This window comes from Homarus americanus, unplaced genomic scaffold (genome assembly GCF_018991925.1).
Source record: "Homarus americanus isolate GMGI-L3 unplaced genomic scaffold, GMGI_Hamer_2.0 scaffold57980, whole genome shotgun sequence".
NCBI classification, from domain to species: Eukaryota; Metazoa; Arthropoda; class Malacostraca; order Decapoda; family Nephropidae; genus Homarus; species Homarus americanus.
The window spans coordinates 20,334,435-20,348,157 of NW_024716703.1; positions in this window are offsets into that span (position 1 = coordinate 20,334,435).

The window sequence follows — 13,723 nt, forward strand, 5'->3', positions numbered from 1 at the left end:
AGGGCCCCTCAGAACACCAAACCAGCACAAACAAAATTAATAAAGTATTTACCGTGGCCTGGACTGGTGTTCCCGAGATTGGGGTTAAACAGACGCATATGACACTTGTATTCAATAGCACCATCCTTAACAGCACCAAAAAAGATATTAATTGTGTAAGAGACAACAATTCAATTGGATTAACCCCTCAACATATCTTGCATCGCTAGACACCACTATTAAGAGCACAATAATTCATTTGGATTAATTTCTCAACACATCTTTCATCACTAGACACTCCTATCACCAGCATAGAAAAATATGAACCTGGTCCAAATGTGAGCTCACCAGCTCAGGAGTTGCTGAGGTCAAGGGTGGCGCTTCCCTGAGTTTTAGCCCACTGACACTCCCATTAAAACACAACCCGACATATTCTTACTCAGCAGCGCCCCAGCACACATATTCATAACATAGAATAGTAGTCTCGAAAACCCCACAAATGTTATTAACCCCTAGAAAATATTAGTTCTTAATTTACTATACTGAACAAAGATCAAAGATTGCAACTAATAACCTACACAAGAACATGAGTCAGTCATAATGGCCTGATATCATCAGACGTAAGGCGATTGCTGCCATTTTTCGTTTTCGCCCCACTGCTGCCGTTAATCACACATAAGGCCATTGCTGCCATTTCTCGTTTTCGCCCCACTGCTGCCGTTAATCACACATAAGGCGATTGCTGCCATTTCTCGTTTTCGCCCCACTGCTGCCGTTAATCACACATAAGGCGATTGTTACCATTAATCGTTTTCATCGTACTGCTGCCGTTAATCATACATACGGCAACTGTTGCCATTAATCGTTTTCGTCGTGCTGTTGCACTAAGTCATACATAAGGCGATTGTTACCATTAATCGTTTTCGTCTTACTGCTGCCGTTAATCATACATAAGGTGGAAAATCAAATGTGAATAATATAGGAGAGGGTTAATAAGCCATAATATAAGAAACCTTGAATAACCCCAGCAAAAACATTAAAATGATACTAATTTTCGCACACAGATATGATCGCCCTAACATCATGAGGATGCCCGTTCAGGTCACATTACCTGTAATATCTGGGGCTGGGTGACATTACATGACCTTGGTGACATGTTCAGCATTGAGGGTCGCTTTACTGCGGCCAGATATATCCAACTGCTGGAGGAACGCTTCTTGCAATCTCTACGGGCAAGGAATTTTCCTTTCCCAGCTGGGCCTGTCCTCTTTATTCACGACAGGTATCCGATCCACACTGCCCGTGTCGTTCGTCACTGGAGTCAAAAACAAGACACCCTTCAGCTCTTGGAATGGCCCAGCAAAGGAGCGGACATGAATAACATTGAACGCGTTTGGGCACAAATGGTGAACAGCAAACGAGAGGACCAGCCACCAACTCCTGGACCATGTCCACGCCCAGTGGTAAATCTGCAGTCGTAAGCCGGAGTTTATTCATGACCTTGTGTCTTCTTTTCCACATAGATTGCATACAGTTATTGAGAAAGTGGGAGGCTGGACGAGACATTACTCATTTGAGCGACGTTGATTTGTTTGCTTCGTCGAAGAAAATGTAGCTGGGGGCCACGGAGGTTATCATATTTTGTCCGGGCAGCCCAAAATGAAAAAGGTTGAGAACCACTGGGTGCGAAAGCATCAGTTACGGTATAATATCACTTAGCAGGATATCAGACAATGGATCCCTACCTGTTGCCTGAATATGTCAAGAAAGTATGTATCAGACTTTTGGTGATTTTGCCTGATTTTATGAGACAATATTGTACCAGACTTTGGCATACACCTGTTGTTCAGATATGGATCAGACTTCGAGTACAAGTACTATACCTGTGACCCAGATAAAATGTCAGACAGCATGGTACCAGGTTTTTGGTGCAGACCTACTTTAACACTAGAAAAGAGTATTTCCATTGCTGATTATGCGCTGTACTTCGAAATTATGTCCCCGGTTTCCCGCTCTGGTTATACAGTCTGACTGGAGGTTCAAAATATTCGGGATATTGGCATCATTGCTCAAAAGGCTATCCAACTCCACCAGTGTGTGTGTACGAGTATGTGTGTGCACACCCCCTTCTGTACTAGACATAAAGAAGCGTTTACACGGTGCGAACTCCTTACAAGTGAGCGCCAGGAGCGAATACTCGCGGCTAGCGGAGCCTAGAAACTCCCATCGTGTAAATGCGCATGAAGTTTGGCCATATATATATATATATATATATATATATATATATATATATATATATATATATATATATATATATATATATATATATATACATATATATATAAACTGACGTATGATCCACGTTGTACTCTGGAAGTATTTTATTTTTAGTTTTTTAGCTGTTTCCTGACGTTTGTGTACGACCCTTAAGCACAAGACGTATCACACACCATGGGTGTGTCTGTCTTTCCGTGTGTGTGTGTGTGTGTTTCACCTATTTCTGTGATTTGAGAAGATGGTAGAAGAGGTGTCAAATGAATTCCCTTTAATACCATAAATACCATACCAACTATGACCTCTTTCCTCCTTTCATGCCTTGAAAGTGACCTTTTAATATCCCTCTCGAGGAGGCCATTCACTCAGCCCATAAGGAAGTGATCTCGTATTATGACACGTTTTTCACCCAGTCCTTGGGAAAAAGTCACGATTATTTGTCTACTGCCAGATCGGGTGGTCACCCCAGGTGTCCTGTAGAGTACAACAGGAAGCACGACCCCGACTTCCTCCCCCACACAACCCTCTTCCCCCAACACAACCCCCTCCTCTCAAACTCCCCACAACCCTTCTCCTCTCCCATACGCTTCCCACCACACCACCACGTTTTTACGAAACCCTTAACATTGAAGGAGATGAATCTAAAATAACAAGCTTTAGGTCACAGCTAAACACACTTGCTTATCACGTGACGGTAGGTATATTGAGAAGTCATGATTCTTCGTGTTTTAATGATTACCAAGAATTCCATATTTCTTCGCCATTAAAGAGTTTACTGCATAGACATAGCCACATAATATAATTTTTCCACCGTAAATTAATTATTGGAACTTAAGACACCTATGGTGTAAGTCGAAGGTAAAATGGAACTAAACACTGTGAGGTATCCTTCCAGACTTGTGGGAGTTCGCCACACTCCTCCGTCAAGCTCTACCACAATTCTGGTGGAGGAGGGGAGAGAGGTGGGTGGTGGGCAAGTCCAGCCACAGGAGCGTTGGTGTAACAAGTTGGGGCGCTGTCACAGTGTCACTTCCTCACCTCAGTAACGTTGGCCGCGTGTCAGTGTCCAGTAGTGAGCAACACGACTACGACTGTGACCCACACACGCACACTTGTTCATGTACACACCTGTCCATAACCACACACAACAACCAGGAGTCGTACCAATACACGACCACCACAGCTAAGAGTCGTACGAATACACGACCACCACAGCCAAGAGTCGTACCAATACACGACCACCACAGCCAAGAGTCGTACCAATACACGACCACTACAGCCAAGAGTCGTACAGGGACCTTTGCTTGGTGCCCCTGGAGGTGATGGTGCTCCTCGTCTCCTTGTTGCTATTGACCGTATCACCCACCATCCGTGCTGGTAAGTACTTTCGATCGTAAGTACTTTCGTTATTGAGTGCTTTCGATTGCTAGTATTTTTTCTGAAAAGTACTTTTGCTGGTAGATACTTTCGCTGGTCAGTGCTTTCGATGGTAATTACTTCCCACTGGTGAGTACTTTCGATTAAGTACTTCCCGCTGGTAAGTTCCTTCGCTGGTCAGTACTTTCGATGGTAGGTACGTTTGCTAGTAAGTACTTTCGCTGGTTAGTACTTTAGATTGCTAGTACTCTTTATGATAAATACCTTTGCTGGTCATTACTTTCAATGGTAAGTACTTTCGATGGTAAGTGCTTTTGACAGTGAGTGCGGCTGTTGGTAAATACTTTCGCTGGTGGGTACTTTCGTTGGAAAGTAATTTTTCTGGTTAGTACTTTCTTTCTGGTGAGTACATTTAAGAGTAAGTGCTTTTACGTGAGGACTTTTGCTGGTAAGTACTTTTGGTGACAATTACTTTCTTTACTAAGTGCTTTCTCTTGCAATTACTTTCTCTTATAAGCACATAACTGGTTAGTACTTTCGCTGATGAATAATTTTGCTTGTAAGTTCTTTCGTTGCTAACTACTTTTGCTAAAAAATTCCTGATAAGTACTTTTGCTGATTTTTTTTTTTTTTTATATATACGGGGATTAACCCACCCGGGCACAGGTCACTGACCCACATCGGGGCCTGGGGGGTAATAATAATAATAATAATAATAATAATAATAATAATAATAATAATAATAATAATAATAATAATAATAATAATAATAATAATTCAGAGAAGTAAAATTAAAAACAAAAATAATAATAATAACACTAAAATAATAATGATAACAATAATAATAACACTGCAATAATAATAATAAAGAACCATAAAGAAATAAAATAAAAACAAGATCAAGAGTGAGAAGCAATATATATGTATGTTGTGTTGTTAAAGTAAGAGAAACAATTGAAACCCTGCAATTGTGTGTAAATGAGGCAGAAAGTCAGATCAGCAACCTGGGACTTGGTCACAATTTTCGTGATGCCCTTTGGCAGCAGGGTCTACCATTAGACAACACATTATGCTTCCAATATCTTCCCAGGCGGTAGTACCTCCCTGTTTGGTAGCTGCCTATCTACCTACTACCTACTGATAAATACAGCTGATGGTAAGTACTTTCTCTGGCACGTATGGCTGCGAGTGAGTACTCTTTGTGGTAAATACTTGTTGGTATGTTTTTTGCTGGTAAATATTTATTCAAGTACTGTAAGTGCTTAATGCTGGTGGCGCCGGTAAACTGCCAAACGTCGTGCGAATTTGACAATCGAAAAATAAACATGAACTCGAAATCTCAACTTGCTCTGATCTTTATCTTTTCAATTCCCTTGTTTAAATAAGATTTGGTGTAGAATTTCTATGTCTGTTGCTTTTTGGCCTTCAGATCACAAGTAGTAGTCGTTTTAATGATATTTTCAGGTACGATTTTGTTTACAGTCTTACCTGCATCTAGTCACCGCAATATTTTTACTTGTCTATTGTTCATGTAACTCTCTTCTCCTTTTGTGTAAGTGACGATGAAGACGTTAAGGCATACATTATTTTTTTTTATGCTACTAGTAACATAGGTAACACAAGTAACATAGGTAACACAATGGTGAAGGGAAAAGTAACTCAACGAAGTACTAACACCAAGCTACTTTACACACAACGGACGATTGGCACAAAAAAAAATGCGCATGTGATCAATTTTGTTACCATTTTTTCTCTCTCTTCGGAAAAAAAAGTATTTCATCAGAATGGGACTTTGTTGTGTGGTGATGGATGAAACCAATTTCTGGCAACATAACAGATAGTTGTCCAGATTTATTAAGTAATTCTTTGTATCTTATAAAAACAGCTGTAGTGTGTGTGTGTGTGTGTGGTGGGGGAGGGGGCTCATATCATTGTATCTTAGCTGGATGATTGTCATACTCGATTCCAAATGACAGCAAAGTAGTGGTAGTACTTGTAGCGTGTGTGTATGTATTGTTTGTGTGTGTGTGTGTGTGTGTATGTATTGTTTGTGTGTGTGTGTGTGTAATTTGTGAGTGTGTATTGTGTGTGTGTGTGTGTGTTTGTGTGCGTGTGTGTTTGTGTGCGCCTGAGTGTAATAATAATAACACACTAGGCAACAAATTAAAAACAAATAAATCCGTAACATGGTTCAGAGCAGCTTCCTTATGGTAATTTTGTGGTGCTGATTTCAAATCTAGCAATAAAAGTTCTCTGGCACGTACAGTATATTTGTTATACAAAAAAATAAATCTTACAAATACAAAAACTGATAAATACTATTTTTCCTGTTATTCCTGTTACTTTTTTCCACGTCATCACACTAAAATTAAATAATGAAAACAATCGTAAGAAGACACAAGAAGTATTAAATTAGCCACTGTATGGCCATTTACTATTTAATTTCATCCTTTTATGTGTTGTATTGTCCTCCTATTGTAAAAACCAGCAATAGTCCCCCATCATGGCAGGGTCCCATCTACCCTGGTACCTTTCCTCCATACGTCTAATGTCCTGATGAAATCGCTCTCCCTGTTCATCACTAACCGCCCCCAGATTCTCTGGAAGAAAGTCCAAGTGAGAGTGTAGGAGGTGGACTTTCAGGGACATCCTGCACCCTAAGGTTTGTAGTTTATTAAGAGTTCCTCTACACGTTGGCAATAGTTTTCTTCCTTCTTGTTTCCAAGAAACCCCTTGACTACAGATGTGAAGGATTTCCATGCAGCTAGCTCATTTTCATTCAGATTGTTTTCAAAGTTGGCATCACGAAGTAACTTTCTTATCTGTGGGCCAACAAAGATATCCTCTTTAACTTTAGCATCACCGAGTTGTGGGAATTCCCCCCCCCCCCCAAGTACACGAACCCATCACCTTGTTTGTCCATAGCCTTCACAAAATCTTTTATTAGTCCCAGCTTGATGTGTAAAGGAGGTAGAAGTAGATCGTTTGGGTCTACCAAAGGACTATATTTAACGTTGCTGTTTTCCTGCAACAAACTCTTCTCTCTTTGGCCAGTCCTTTGTGTTGTAGTGTTTTCTGTTGCTCTGTTGTCCCATAAACACAGAAAACAGCAATATTTTCTGAATCCTCCTTGAAGACCGAATAGAAAGGCTATAGCCTTCAAATCGCCACAGATTTGCCATCTGTACTCCTTGTATTTAATAGCGGTCAATATTTTCTCCATACTATCATGCGTTTCCTTCAAACCTACAGAATGCGCTACTGGAACTGAGGGCTTCTGGTTCCCAGTATGCAACAATGTTGTTTTCAAACTAAACTTGGAGGAATCTATGAAAAGCCGCCATTCCTTTGGGTCATGTTTTTCTCCCAACTCTGACATCAGTCCATCTACATTAGTACACACACAGAGGGAATCCTGCATACTGTGGAATGAAGATAGTGTAATATTTCTTTTCCTAAAACCAGATATTCTGGTCTGGTTTGCTAGCAAGTTCCATTCCTGAAGTCTTGATGCTAAAGTTTCGCCTGCTGTTTTGACAGACGGAGATCACGTACAAGATCATTAAGTTCACTTTGATCTATAAGATGTGGTTCATTGGAAGTCTGGTCAATGAAAGAAGGATCATGGGATGATTCTGGGATTTCTTCCTCATTAGCCGGTTGTAACAGTGACATGAGTTTCCCGCCCGCCTCAGAGTGTCCCCGCCATTTCAAGCCACTGAAGGCCTTAGGCCTGTCGTGACCAGTGAGGAAGCCTATGGGGCGTGACGTCATGAAAGTTGTGGCGTCTCTTTGTGGGTTGAGGCAGTTTGAAAAGCACTCCGGAGTCTGTGTTTGGTCTGATTTAAGTGTGGTTGTGTCGTGTGTGTCGCCTCTTCATATGGCGGCTAAAATGTGAGTACATATTAGGCTGATTCGTTTCCCGAAATGTATTGTGAGTCATGGACCCCTTGGTTAGCTGGCTAGGAAGATAGGTTATTGTTTGAAGTGTAGCTGTTCAATTTGAATTATGTCATAAATAAACGAGGAACCGTTAGAGGCAGTTCTTTATTCCCTGTGTGCTGACTACACCATTGACATGCATGTCTGGTATTATGCAGTGATACAGTGAATTTTAAATAATAAGTATTTCATATTTCTCCTCTAAAATATTGTATCTTAATTCCCTAACCTGCTCCACTCCAGCCACCGTAACCTTTCTTATCTCGCTAGTCTTACGAGTATAATGAACAGAGAAGAAAAGAGAATGAGATAATAGAGTAAATAAGTAAAACAAGAGTAAGAGTAAGTGGTGGAAGTAAGAATAAGGAATATAAATGTAAGTAGATATAAAGGATAAAAGGGAACAAAAAGAATTAATTTGTTACATTGTGGTGTAGGTATCGGGAGATCTCCGTGAGGAACGGGGCCTTATTGCCGAAGGTACATTTGGTACTCATTTTGGTGAATTAACACAGCCTCGGCGTTGTATTCTCTCCATTCTCCTGTTCGGTATTGCTAATCTTGCATTTAATATATCCCTACCAACACAAGTACTTATCTTATATTCCTACACTACATATACACATACAGTATATCATAAAAATTTGTGACTGACATTTTTTATTGCCATATTTTTAATCAGCACCCAAAAAATAATAAAGTGCAGCGTATCTGATCCCTGCTACCGAACCCTTGTCGACTAATATAATTAACGATTTGTTGAAAGAAAATGGCAGTGTAAAGGTTGAAAATACACAATAAACAGATATGATAAAAGTTACTTAATTGTGGAATGGGTAACTTGATTGACAAGTAATGTAAAAGTGATATTAATGGTATAGATGTAATAAATAATGACAAACACAGTTACAGTACAAAAGTGAGCCTGGCAGGGAGTGAACACACTGATTAACTACGGGTTGTTGATAATTTGACAGTGGTTGGTATTGGGCTGTTCTTATAGCGATCAATACGTGCTCGTATAGGATGGTTGTAGTGGTAGTGTTGAATAGCAATTCGGGGACGAGGAATCTCGGGTGGGAACAGGAGACGGTGTCGAGGATGGTGCAGAAGCTTCTCCCAAAATTTACAGATGATGTCATGGTGATGATAAGTTGAGTCGGAAGGGGAAATACTCTTGCACGCCCTCTTCTGCACTCTTTCTAGGACTCCTCGTTGTGTGGCATTTATGGAGCAAGACCAGGCAGGGGGAGCTTGGGAAGTAATAATGTTGAGTAGGCATTCAAGAGATCAGATGCGGGAACTCAGAAGGACTTGAGGAAGCGGAGGATTTGACAATTGCACTGACGTGTGCGTTGTAATTCAGTTTGTGTATGTTTTGTGTGTTTGCACTCTTGGTATAAGCGCGTGTTGTGTGTACATCATTGTAATTTGGAAGTGTACGTATTGTTAGAGATTGAGTGTCCTGAATTGCGTTCGTACCAGATTTTTTTCTATGAAAAATGTTAATAATTCACACCGACCTGAACTACAGCCACAATACATCGATGTGTAGTGCTTCAAATTTAATTTTTTTTATAATCTCGAAAAACCTGCCACTGGTAAATGATTAGTCCTACCTCGCCACACTTGTCACGACAAATCAAACACACACACACACACACACACACACACATTGAGTCTCTCGTTCCTGGCAGAGTGATAGATGGCGTTTATCGAATGAATATCCATCTAAAAAAATACACACAAAGAATTGAAGTTTTTCGCCTCTAGACTAATATTCATAGGGTAGGGTGGGGGTATTCGTGAAAAGCCCTAAATTTATCCTAGACACGTTCTCATAGGCAGAAAACATTCTTAGGTAGTCATCTTTTAATCGTACATTGGAGTCCTTTATATCTCCCCCCTCCCTAAACACCTGGGGTCCATCAGCAGGTGTCTTTTATTACCCGAGGCAGGCTTTATGGTTGCTTGAAAGAGATACCCATCTTCTAAGTCGATAATTAGTTTCCGGTAAAAGGTAAAGACAACACCTCTTACTGACTGTGAACTGGCCAGCCCTTTATTGTACAGTACCCTCTTAGTCTACCAATCTGAGCCTCAGCTACCTCTTATTTTAGTGTTCTGTGACCACTTAAACTTTGATTTCACAAGCTTTGATCTTTAAGTTTTGACCTTTCGAGCTTTAAACATTTAATCGCTGACGTTTCAAGCTGGCCCTTCAAGATTTCTTGTCCTTAATGCGCGAGTTACGGAGGCAAGCATGAACTCTGCTTGCTTCCCTGTTGGGCGCTTTCAGTAATTAAACGATCAAGCTCCGATATTTTTACCTTTTGACCTTGCCTTTGTTGACGTCATCTATTATTTGTGTGCGTGTTTTTTTTGTGTGTGTGTGCGTGCGTGCGTGCGAGCGTGTGCGCGTTCGTGCGTGCGCGTATACGTGTATCGATACAATGTAACCAAAAAAATCTAATAGAAAACATCATCAAATAGCATACGAATGTATACCTGAGTTGATGACAGGTAGATAAATTACCTGTAGTCTGAGTAAATTTATCAAACTGCTCCCTTTTAAACTTTCTATCTGAATGTAAATGCTGCCACGATAGTAAATGGGTTTTTCGAATTTACAGTTCTGTATTGTGTGTATCATAAACTGTAATATATCTCGCCCTTCGTCCGACGTTTGAAGCCTATTCGCTATTAATGTGCTCAGTGTGTGTCCCGTGCAGCTGTACGACCTGGGTGATATATTTTTATTATCTATAGTATGGTTTTTTTAACGTCAATTTTTTTAAGTTGAAAAATTCCCTGTGTTCAGTGAAAACCCAATATGGCCGCCATTTGTACATTATATTACTGAATCGTCACAAATGAAAGCTGCCACTGTGTTTTGTCAGCATTTATTTGTTGTATTTCATAAAAGCCGATCATAATGTTTTTAAACACACTGATTAGCTGTTACCATTATACTGGATCTATGTTTATGTCATAATTAAGATAAACACTCGCGACAATCTTAAATGTTATAAAATGTGACACTCAATGTCTAAATTCAGTTCACTATTTAGTCCTTCGCGTTATATTTGAAGTTGCAAAGTGGTGAACATCTACGATTAGCTTTCCTACATATCGTACAAAACAATCACTTTGCACGAACTGTTAACCAGGTTGGAATCACGTTCCTGACTCTTAGACCCAGCCATAGTCTTATGATGACGGTATAGTTTGCTGTGTATGGTGCTGGTCGACGAGTATGTTGAAGAAGGGAATTTTCCGTCGGTAGCAGTCTTTAAATACATCTTTATTTTTCAGTTCGTTGACTGAACTCAGAGTATTAGTTCAGTCATAAAGAACAACAGTCAGTCTCTTGAGCTTCTTGAAGTGTTCAGAATCCACATCCAGATGCTCAAACGGATTACAAGCTAAATATTCAAAGGCCTCTGTCACTTCTTCATATGCCTACCACGTTGACTGCTTTGCTTTCCCTTTCTTTGAAAACAGATGTGACATCGTAATGCACGTAACTTGTTGACCAAGGATGAAACAGATGTTATTTATGTTATAGTGTGTGTGTGTGTGTAACTCTTACCCATTCTAAAAGTTACCCAGATCTCTGCCATTGGTCGAGTTGCAGAAAGTTCAAGGAATGTGTCCACGAGAATTATAACTACATGTGTGTCCACAGTTCTCACTTGTATTATCTGGCTTCCCTGCTACAGAGCGTGCAACATGTGGACAACATCCTTGTGTCAACTTCATCATGATTACAATTTGGGGTTATAAAAACAATCTTGGGTGGTGGTAAAGTGACATTTGCTACTTTTGATTTTGGAAAATGGAAGAGCTCTTTGTTCTCTTCAATGCTAAGGAAGTCATTCCAGTTGCCTGTCAGTTTTGTTTTATAACAACTTTTTGGGGAACACTCGATCCCTTGTTTTTCGTGGGTAGATTCCTTCTGGCTGTAGACGTCATCATCAACGCCTGTGACGTCATCGCCAATAGTTGTGACGTCATCCCAAACTGCTGTGACGTTATTACCAACAGCTGTGACGTCATCTCCAACTGTTGTGACGTCATCACCTACGGCTGTGACATCATCACCAACTGCTGTAACGCCATTACCAACGTCTGTGACGTCCCGGAGTTCATTAATCTTTTTCCTGTCTCGAGGCAACATTTTGTTTGTGGTTCTTGAAGAGTGCCAAGGAATTTTTTCCTGATTCTCTATCACATTCTTGACAAAGTCCTGGCACTGCTTCTTGCCAATATTATATTCTTGAGGAAACTTGTAATTATTAAACAGCACTATAGTAAAATAAAGAACAACATTGTAGGCTGAAAAGAGGATAATCACACGTTATATTTATTACAATAACCCAAAATAGCGGCCATCCTGGATTTTCAAGATGCTGCATGTTTATTTTTTTTATATTGACCTATTTTAATCCCCACCTACGAAAAAACGGCCACAACACAAATATAAATTATTACTCTTAAATATAAACTTTCGGAAAAATATCTGGAATTGGTTAGGCCATTGTAAATTTAGTATTTTTATCCACCGTGTCACGATAACGTCCTTAATCCACTGTACTATTATGAGTTTAGTACATCAGGCGTCGTAACAGTAGAGTCATGTAACGCCGTAATCACTTCTAAAGAGTTATCTATATACTGTAGATACAAATGCTGACACAGAAATCAGTGAAAGTAACTGTAATGATGACAACAACAATTGTTCAGTAGATTCATAAATGAAACTGGGTCCTAGAAGCATTATAACAAGAAATGAATGTCGCTCAATAGTAGTTTATTGTAAGGGAAAAATATTCATCACTGAACACTAAAAATAGTTTATTCTTTTCCCAGTAGAGGCAGGAAACAATAAATACTAGTGTTTATTATACCCGGTGCGATCACATGAAGATTAGCCACCCAAACCTATATAACCACCCTAACATTAACCTAACTTCTCTAGAGGTGGCGTTCGGGTGATTAATCATCAGGTGAAATAAGCCGAGTTGCTTGATTTTCGTGTTTTCATCCGTCGTCTCCCCAACAGCGAACCACAACATGGTGAGGAAGGAGGCGGCCAGCGACCAGCAGGTGAAGATGTTTGGCCTACAGACGGACATATGGGCACCTCCACTCCTCAACGTCTTCCTCCGTTACAACCTGTCTCTCAAGGTGAGTTAACTAACCTTGTTTGGTCCTGTTGGTGAGTCTTGATTGCTGGCCGATGCAAATTAACGAAAGTCTACATGTGTTGAAGTTGATTTTAGTACAATTAATGAAAAGACAACAAAAGTTATTCTGTAAGACGTATTTTTGACCACCCTTCCCTCACTAACAAAGCATATGCCAAACTTGATCAGGTACACTGTTAGTCGGTGTGTTAGTGTTGTTTCTCTTTCAACAGTCGGAGAATACTCGACCTGTTATTATCCCCTGCCCTCTGTGCTGATGGAGGGACAGTGCGTTCCGCTCGTCTTTTCTTTTGTCCCAGTTGTTGAATTTCTTCCGATGGCATTATGACCTTAATACACTTGAAAGAGTTTGTCCCCCTTGCAGAGTTTCAATCCCTCGCGTACTATACGTAATGTGATAGTGTTTCTGTTAGTAAATCATTCAACATAGGGACAAAACGTATTTATTAAAATAATGCGCTGTTTCACTCAGTAGCTCTGTACGTCTTAATTTCCATAGTGATATTAATTATTACGCCTGTCACACACACACACACACCACCTGAGATCCATCGTCCGCGAATTGTTGACGCCACAACCGCATCCAACCTTGTATTGATCGCTGTAAAAACAGCCCTGTTCCAGAGACTGTAAAAATCACCAACAACTCGTAAAATAACCCGTGTTTAGACTTTCCCAATCTCACTTTTGTGTTGTGACTGTGCTGAGATAAGTTGTTGAATGACCTCCCCTTGTCATTATACAGTATATACCGTCTGTCCGAGGAATACACCCTGCAATTTAGTGTACGTAATTGAGTATCACTATATTCTCATAATAATAATAATTATTATTATTATTATTATTATTATTATTATTATTATTATTATTATTATTATTATTATTATTATTATTATTATTATTATTATTATTATTATTATTATTATTATTATTATTATTGC